The sequence below is a fragment of the Haplochromis burtoni genome, unplaced genomic scaffold (genome assembly GCF_018398535.1).
Source record: "Haplochromis burtoni strain Fernald_Lab_line unplaced genomic scaffold, NCSU_Asbu1 Contig_352, whole genome shotgun sequence".
NCBI classification, from domain to species: domain Eukaryota; kingdom Metazoa; phylum Chordata; class Actinopteri; order Cichliformes; family Cichlidae; genus Haplochromis; species Haplochromis burtoni.
In genome coordinates, this window is record NW_024582713.1 from 239,550 (window position 1) to 248,397 (window position 8,848).

Genomic DNA, 8,848 nt, shown 5'->3' on the forward strand with positions numbered 1-8,848 from the left:
TTTTTTATGTAAAAATCATTCCCATGAGTGTTATCACTCAGGCATTTTTTCCCAGAATCAGTAAACTAAAACCACAAGAGCATAGACCATTTGCTACGCTGTTTACACTGACAGAGCTGTGACAGACACGAGAGAAAACAGCTATATATTTGTGAAAGGACTGGACAAGCTGAGGTTGTACAAAGCTGAAGGAAAATTTCATGTGCCTTCTCTTCCTCTTGCTATAATGTTTCATAACATATGTCACTCACACCTGTATCTTCATCTTCTATCAGCACAGGCTGCTTTTTCTTCGGAGCTGGCAAGAATGCAGTTATGTTTTTGAAGTATTTAAACTATTACCACGAGACACCAGGAGAGTCAAAGAGAAGCCATAAACTATGGAGATACAGATAACTCTTTCTGCCAGGTTCCTGTCACAAAATCAAAACATCACTGATCGGTATTCTCCTGCATTTCATTCAGTCACATGATGTCATGTGACAAATTCAACATTATATAGTAATATAAGCTTTATGTCAATGAAAATATTTAAATTAACTGTGAATTCCTATGTGTGAAATAATATTATTTGTTATTCCTCTGTACCAAAGATTTAATCTAATATGTTGCTTTTTGAGCTGAAGTCATAGAAAAAAATATTATAATCACAAATATGCACTCTTTAATGCGTAATTGAGTCTTCCAACAACTAATCTTTTTGTAAATTTAGAATTAGTGGCAGTGTTGGCCCGCAATCTTAAATGGAAAACCACCATTCTATTTGGCTTTTATGTGTGTGGCACCACACACATAAAAGTTTTGAGTTTGTGTGCCATGGAGGTCTTTTTAATTCATATCTGCACCTCCAGAAACCAAATATGAAAGATCAGGCTTGCAACAACTGTTTCTATCTGTTCATGTTTCTAAAGTAGAATCACTGTTGCAGTCCCTCTGAAGGCTCTTTAGGCTGGTTTCCAGCTTTGCTTTGCATTTTTGGCTTTATGTTCATATGTAACAAGTACAAGAAAGATCGTATCCCCCTTAAACTTTAACTTCAAGTTTAATGTGTAATACATTCCTTTCTTTAATTTCAAGCCCAACACTGCTCTGAAATGAGCTTCATGACTCATCAACCTGGTTTCCTTTAAAGCCTCCTCCAGAGTAAATACCTAAATATCTCCTTTCGTGCCTTCTAACAAAAAACAGAAACATTTAATTCAACATTCAAGCAAGTATAGTGTTGTTTATGGGAAAAAAGCCCCATTAGATATGTCATGTTTTATGATTTATAATCCCAATGAAACATAAAACTTCAGAGATAAGGACCTACATGCAGACATGCCTCATCTTGTCTTTGCTCTTGAACTGATCCTGTTCCTCATCGCTTTATCTTAGCCGTTAGAGGCTTACATTTAAAATCAACAAGCTTTCTAAACTTGAAGCTGAAACTTTGATTAAAGTTCACAACTGCTGCTGCTGTTTGCAGGAAAATGACAAAATAGAGACCTCTCAGCTATATGAATGTGATGAGTGATGTGCAACAGTCTGAAACAGAAACTGAATGAGAAAGATCTTATTAGAAATGTAAAAAAGAGAGGGTTGTTTAGATATCACAGGGAAACTGACAGCTGTCTCAACAAATGCAATCTAAACCTGGGACAGCAACAAAGAGACATAAAAGAAAATTAAAGTTTTATATAAAACAAACAAGGAGATGATTTACAACCAATATAGGGAATGAATCCCCTTCTCTAATAAGCATCCATTACTTTAGAGAAAAAAAATCATTATTTATCATGGCAGTGAGATCAATATCAGTAAATCAGTATTTATCACATTACTGTAACTCCTTGTATGTCAGTGTTAGCCAGTCCTCCGTGTCTCAAAATGCTGCTGCACGACTTTTAACTAGAACACAGAAGAAAGAGCATATTGCTCAAGATTTATCCTCACATCAATGGCCAGCTTTCCATTTTAGAGTTCATTATAAAATTATTTTCTTTGTTTTAAAGTGTATAAATGGATAATACAACGTGGCACAGAGCAGGTAAACCCAAGCTGACATATATCCACATATCGCTCTTCACAATCAAAACATCTTGATAATCCTTAGCCTTGCAACTTTCAGTGTTTACTTAAATGGGATTAACCTGCAAGTGATGCATGTGTAAATCTCACTCCAACAGGTGCATCTAAAAGTGTTGAGGGAGGGGAGCCACATGTAATGAATGTAATAATCCAACTATATAATGAGCAACAGCAATAATAAAACACAGTTGTTACCTTGCTCAGTCGTGGATCTAGAAAATTTTCCAGGTGGGGGGGCAAAACGTCTAGACAGGGTGGCACATACCTCTTCAGTGAGGTATGTAAAAATCCCCTTTAAGTAAATGGAGTCAGTACCCACAAAAACACTATTTCTTGAATCATTATCTCATCTAAGAAATGGTAAATGGCCTGTATTTGTATAGCGCTTTACTAGTCCCTAAAGCGCTTTACACATTCAGTTATCCACCCATTCACACACTGGTGATGGCAAGCGACATGTAGCCACAGCTGCCCTGGGGCGCACTGACAGAGGCAAGGCTGCCGAACACTGACGCCACTGGGCCCTCTGACCACAACCAGTAGGCAACAGGTGAAGTGTCTTGCCCAAGGACACAACGACCGAGACTGTCCAAACCGAGGCTCGAACCAGCAACCTTACAAGGCAAACTCCCAACTCTTGAGCCACGATTGCCCAAAGGTTACAAGCGGCATTTGTACAAACAAGCAATTAGTTATTAACACCCAGACACTTTTCTGACTGAAGTGAGTAGTAGCAACAGTGCTGTATAAATAAAAATGAATTGAATTGAATAGCAATAAATAGTAACTTCATTGTCTTCATGAGTAGATTTAAGCTAAATGCTAACTGTGGTGTGACAATGTGCCCACAACCAGCTGGGCAAGTTCAATGCCCTATCGTGTAGTTATAAGTGTAGTGCAGTGTAGAGAAGCTCTTCCTCAACCATGATTTGATCAAAAATTTTGGCCAGTTAGCTTTCCTGTCCTCTGATGTCAAAACAGACAAACCAACCGACAGACAAATGGGCACCAGACTTAAAAGATACCTCAGCTGCACTTCTTCAACGATAAGGCTGAAACGCTGCTGTGTGAGATAAATTTAGAATGTTTGATATCTTTTCCAGATCTTAAAGGACAGAAATGCATGTGTGTCACCTGACTCATTGTGAATTAGAGGCAGGGGTTCAAGCGTGCATACCACAGTTTTTTTTGTAGTACTGTGTTACTATTGTCATTCCATCAGTGCAGTACTGGCTGCTCTGATGCAATGATAACACAATCTCCCCATCAGAGGCAATATAGTAACAGCAAACAGAAAGAGCTCCAGGACCACATGAAAAGAGATAAATGCAAGCCTAAGCTTGCCTGTTATGTAAGACTGAGATAGTTGATAGTGGGAATCTATACTGGTACTTCACACTTTTATACTGTACTCTGGGAACTTTGCCAGGCCTATGTGACCTTTTAAGGTGCATCTATTAATTGATCTTAATAGATGCATGAAGTTTCTTGTTATAGCGTTTTTGTTATAGACACAGACAGTACCTGAAAAAAAAATAGCTTCCTGTACAAAATGCCTTAAAATGGCATGAACACATATGAATTCCTAATGAGTTCATAGTGTCATTGCTGATTTCACATCTTGTTGAACACAACATAATGTGCAGTTTGAAAAAGAGGATCCCAGTAAGAATAAAATAGTCGACATAGTATGAAGCAGGGTATGCTTTAGGGTGTGGCTATTTTTGATGGACAATCCGCCGCTGCATGAGCATGCAGTGCTCCTTGGTTTCTCAGTCAGATCCACCTCTCACGCATCACATCCAGCTTTCAAGACGTCAAGGTGGAAATGACCAGAATGCTCAACTTGGTTGACATCACACTGGCTATTTTCATTGTTTAAATTCAGTCCATGTCACTCATCTGGATGTACAATATCATATTTTGCAAAATCTTCAACGATTTTTTTCTTTTTCATTATAATACCATGTGTTATACCTGCAGCACAAAATGTCTTGACTCAGTGTAAAAGTGACAAAATATATGTCTTTAAATAGTGGCAATTAGTGGCAATCATTGCAGGAAATACTTAAAGGTTAAAAGGTAAATGATTGATATTTGAGCTGAAAATATCGACTACATATATACTAGTTACCTAAAGAGTGTCCCTACACACACACACACACACACACACACACAAATAGCGATTCTGCACTTTGTTGTTTTTGGTTTCCAGTTCTGGCATGAAACAACCTGGAGGTGCTCCATGCTCAAAAGGGGAAAAACATGTATGGGAACATTAAGTTCTCTCTCTCATCTTTGCTGTGAGATTCATATCTACTTCTATGACTGTCGTATGTGTGTTACACAACTAACTCAGCTTGTGCACCAGGCTCATTATTAAATCACTCCATGTAAAGGACAAGGGGTCAAACAACTCCTGTCATTTTTAATATATTTATATTTAATATATTTTTTGTTGTATTATGTACAATGCTGTACAAAAGTATCCCCCCCCCCTTCTTGATATAATGCAGATAAAATGATAAAATGTCATTTTTAAATTATTATTTCATTTATGTTTCAGTGGTGAGGCTTCCCAGGAGTGGCCAGCTTATCAAAATTACTGACACTGACAAAATCCAGTGCTGATCTAAAAGAACACCAAGACATATCTCACATTTGTCAAACAAACAAACAAAAAAACCCTTCTTCATCTTGATGTTCCTCAAGACCTTTGGGAAAATATTCTGTGCAGTGCAAAACAAAAATTGAATTTTTTGGAAGCTTTGAGTCCTATTACATCTGGCTTAAGAACATCACACCAACACGCAAACATGGTGCTGGTAGTGTGATGGTGTGGGGTTACTTTATTGCTTTAGGACCTGAATGACTTGCTCTATCAGTGATTGGAAACACATCAGCAAGTCTACCTCTTATTAACTTCAAAAAGCAGTGTTAAGGACTGTAACAGTGTGTGCAGAAACTTGAAAATGTCTTTATATAAATAAATAAATGTGTAGCAGTTTTTGTTGAAAGATTTTGTTCATCAAAACTAAGGAATGTTGAAGTGTGATAGGGTATGAGTACTCTCATTAGAATGAGGTATCTGAGCAGCCAACCAATGCATGATCCGCATCAGTGCTTCGAGACTAGCAAGTGTCACATGTCTTATATCGCAATAATCAGCATACCATGAAAACGTGATTTGTAGAAAATAATGGACAGAGTCAAATGACACATCACACCGATAACTTGACAACCATCAGCGTACTACAGAAGTGGCATTACGGGAATGTTTAAATGCTTACAGCACGCTACTTAAATATGACACTATCCTATTGACATTCCAAAAACAACCTTACACAACGTTAATTTGTATTGATGTGAAACAGTAACATCAGTGATAATGTGAAAGGAAAAATAAAGACACAGTCAGCGCGACTGGCACAGAGAACAAATGTCCTATTCAAAGTCAATGTCGTTGTTTTTTTTTTTTGTTTGTTTATTTAATTTTTACACAGTGCAAACAACAAGAAAATGCTGCTAAATGTTCACTGGTAACATTTGAGTCAACTGAGCATGGAAAATGTGAAGGGACGTGAATGGGTGAATGATAAGTATACAAAGATAAGTAAAGGACTGATAATAATGACTGGTGTTTCCATCCGGCAGCCTGCATGGTGTAAAATGTGTTTTGTTTCATGTAAAAACATTTGCCCTTACTGATGAACTCATCTAAAATTACAACCTGACTCTGTAGTACACCTCAGCTCTACATCTTACAAGCTTGTGTTTGTTTTAAGTACCAGCAACTTCATTTTCAGTGTAACAGTCAGTTGACATTTCCTGATAACTGTTTTCTAAGAAACAGTGTGTGCCCATATGGGGTTTATGGTTACAAGGACGGTGGAAGTTTACAAGGACCTCTGAAAGTAACAGGAAAAAAACTACATTATTTCTCCTAACAACTGGCTGTGAAAAAGAGACATGTCACTTTTGGTCTCACACATTTCTGCTGTAAACTTATGCACATTACTTGGTGTAAAATTATACTAGCGCAGGAAAGGAGTGGAAAACAGCTTTCACATTTCTTATAAAAGATCATTATGCATTATGCCTCATAAGAATCAAAAGGTCAAAAGGTTTTATTTCAGACTCCTGGTACTTAGATGAAATGCAAAGACAAAAAAGCCACCTACACAAAGGAAGACACGGGAAACCTAGTCAGACAAGGAAGTGCCTCCAGTGACTCCTTAGCATTGGATTTTTTTTTAAACTGTAAGGAAGGTAAATCTGTCACAAACTGTCACTCTCTGCAGTGGATTCAAGAAGAAGGGTATTTGTAAGTATGTTAGAAGTTAGGGTGATGTGTCTTTACATGAAGTTTCAGAAATGTTGGCAAAAAGTACATACTTTTACCATGAGGCACTTTCATGACCTCAGCACTTTTTTCACAGATTTTGTCAACAGAGTCACGCATCAGTACTACATCGGGGCTGCAGGCAGGTCGACCAGCTCTCATATTAGCCCCACTCATCAACTCTAGATGGACTGAGTGGTTATCAAATGTGTAGAGATTAAAATGTTGAATGCTTTTAACTGACTCTGTGATTTGCAGCCCTGCTTAGAGCTTCAGAAGTAAATTGCGAAACACCAAAAACACATCCATCAACAAAATTGAAAATAACTGTCACAGAGTGCAAGAGCATTTACCTGCAGGCTTTAATAAGTAGCTTTGAGCCTTAGGCAGCTGCCGAGTATAAGAAAATGAGCCAAAAAGTTGAAAAGTGAAAAAAGGAACAAAAATATTTTTGTGAGGCTTTTTGAACTGATGTATATTTTTCAATAAAGAATCATTTTAAAAAAAAGTTGAAAAATATAGATCACAGTTTGGCGTAAAAAAAATGTATTAAAACTACCACATGATGGCACTATGACAAAATAAAGTTACTTATTGTCGTTATGATAGTTAAACTGCAGAGGGCAACATTTCTATGCAACATAAATTCACACTAACAGCACAAAGCCCTGCAAGCAATATTCAGCTATCGTTACAATGCAACCAGAATCTGAAGAACAAATATCCTGATGATTTTTGATTTTTGATTCTGTTCTATGATAAATTGGTGTAGCTGCCCCAAAATGGCATAACATTGTGTTTCTATTCATAGACAGGAGATCAACACTCACAAAGACCATGAAAGGCGGCATTTTCATAGGAGTCCATGCACTTGATTAACTGATCATCAACAAGTGTGATCTCCTATATATAAGCAGGAGTATATGTAGTTTGCTGATCTGGAACATTCAGGTCTGTGTTAACACAATGCAAGACTCTTCATAGGCAGTTCACCCAAAAGAGGTTCTACAGGATTTAGTTTGCATGCTAAATATTAAACCTATGAGAGAACAATTATAAAACAAGCCTGAATATATTGGACTTGTTGGAAGGGTTACCAGAAGAAAGCTTCTCTCTATTAGGAGCATGACAACATAGCATAGATTTGAAAACTTTGATTTGAATAAATCAAAAGACTTCTGGAACAGTGTTGTTTGGGGACACCAGCCACAGGACACATTGAGTCAACCATGAACTCTTCTGTATACCAGAAGAATGTGAGGCCAGGTAAAGCTTTGTTTTTCAGCAGGCAAAGTTACTGAAATAAGAAAGAATCAAAGAGTTGTAATCATCCAATCGAAGTGCAGAAGATAGCTGTGCACAAAAGAATACCTTCAAACCTTAACAAACTGAAGCAACGTAATGAATGCATTGGTACTGTATATGGAGAGAGTTCTGTAGAGCCACTTGGTTGTTGTCACCTAGAGGTGTTTGTGCGAATACTAATTGGAGGACATGAAAGAGTCCCATTGATGACGGAGCACAATAGGGAAGCAACACCAGCAAAAACAGAAGAATCCCATCATTTAATCTTTTTTTCCACATTGGACGCTGTTTGTGTGTCTCCTGCCTGCTGTCACTGTGTGGAGAACATAACCCTCACAATGCCGCCCTTGTGCCGAGGACCGTGGTGGAATAGGAAACTAGGTCCGACACAGCTTCCTCTCCCACTGCCCCCAGAGCCATGTGGGCAATAACAAAGATGGCTCAATGCGCACTATAGTGCTCTTTGGCAACGACCTTATGGGAAAGGTTAGAATACACAGGCTAACTTGTTGTCTACAGGGTTCAGAGATGGCTCATCACTCGGTGCACTTTATTGTACAATATGTTTTTTGACAGCACAAGGGAATGTAAGAAAAGTGTGCAGATTTGATCAAAGTTAATACTTTTCTTTGTTTTAATGTGTAATATTAAGGTTCTCCTTCTTAAGTGTTCTTAAGATGCAACACACAAAACTTATCATTGTATGTATTCATTGTTTCTTCATTCATTTAAAACAGGAATTGAATAAGATTATAGACACTTTGCTATCTGGTAATTGATCAATCAATACATTGATTGACAAGTAATAAATAATTCATTTATTCATGTTCTAAAGGTAACGTCTACCACTGACAGATTTAGTATGTGTCAGCTCGAACAAATCAGATAATGGCATGTTTTACAAATCAGGGTTTGCACCTTGACCTGCAACACCAAAATGTAGAATTTTAGGTGCTAATGCTGGTTTCATTCATAGTTATAATCCTCTGAGAAAACTTTTTGTTTTTCATATTTTGTCTCACATTTAATAAAAACAAAGAAAAAAAGACTATAAACGACAACAAACACAAAAGCTTGTGAGTATCAGATCTTCGTATGGTTACAAGAGTCCAGTTTACACACTGTCGATTA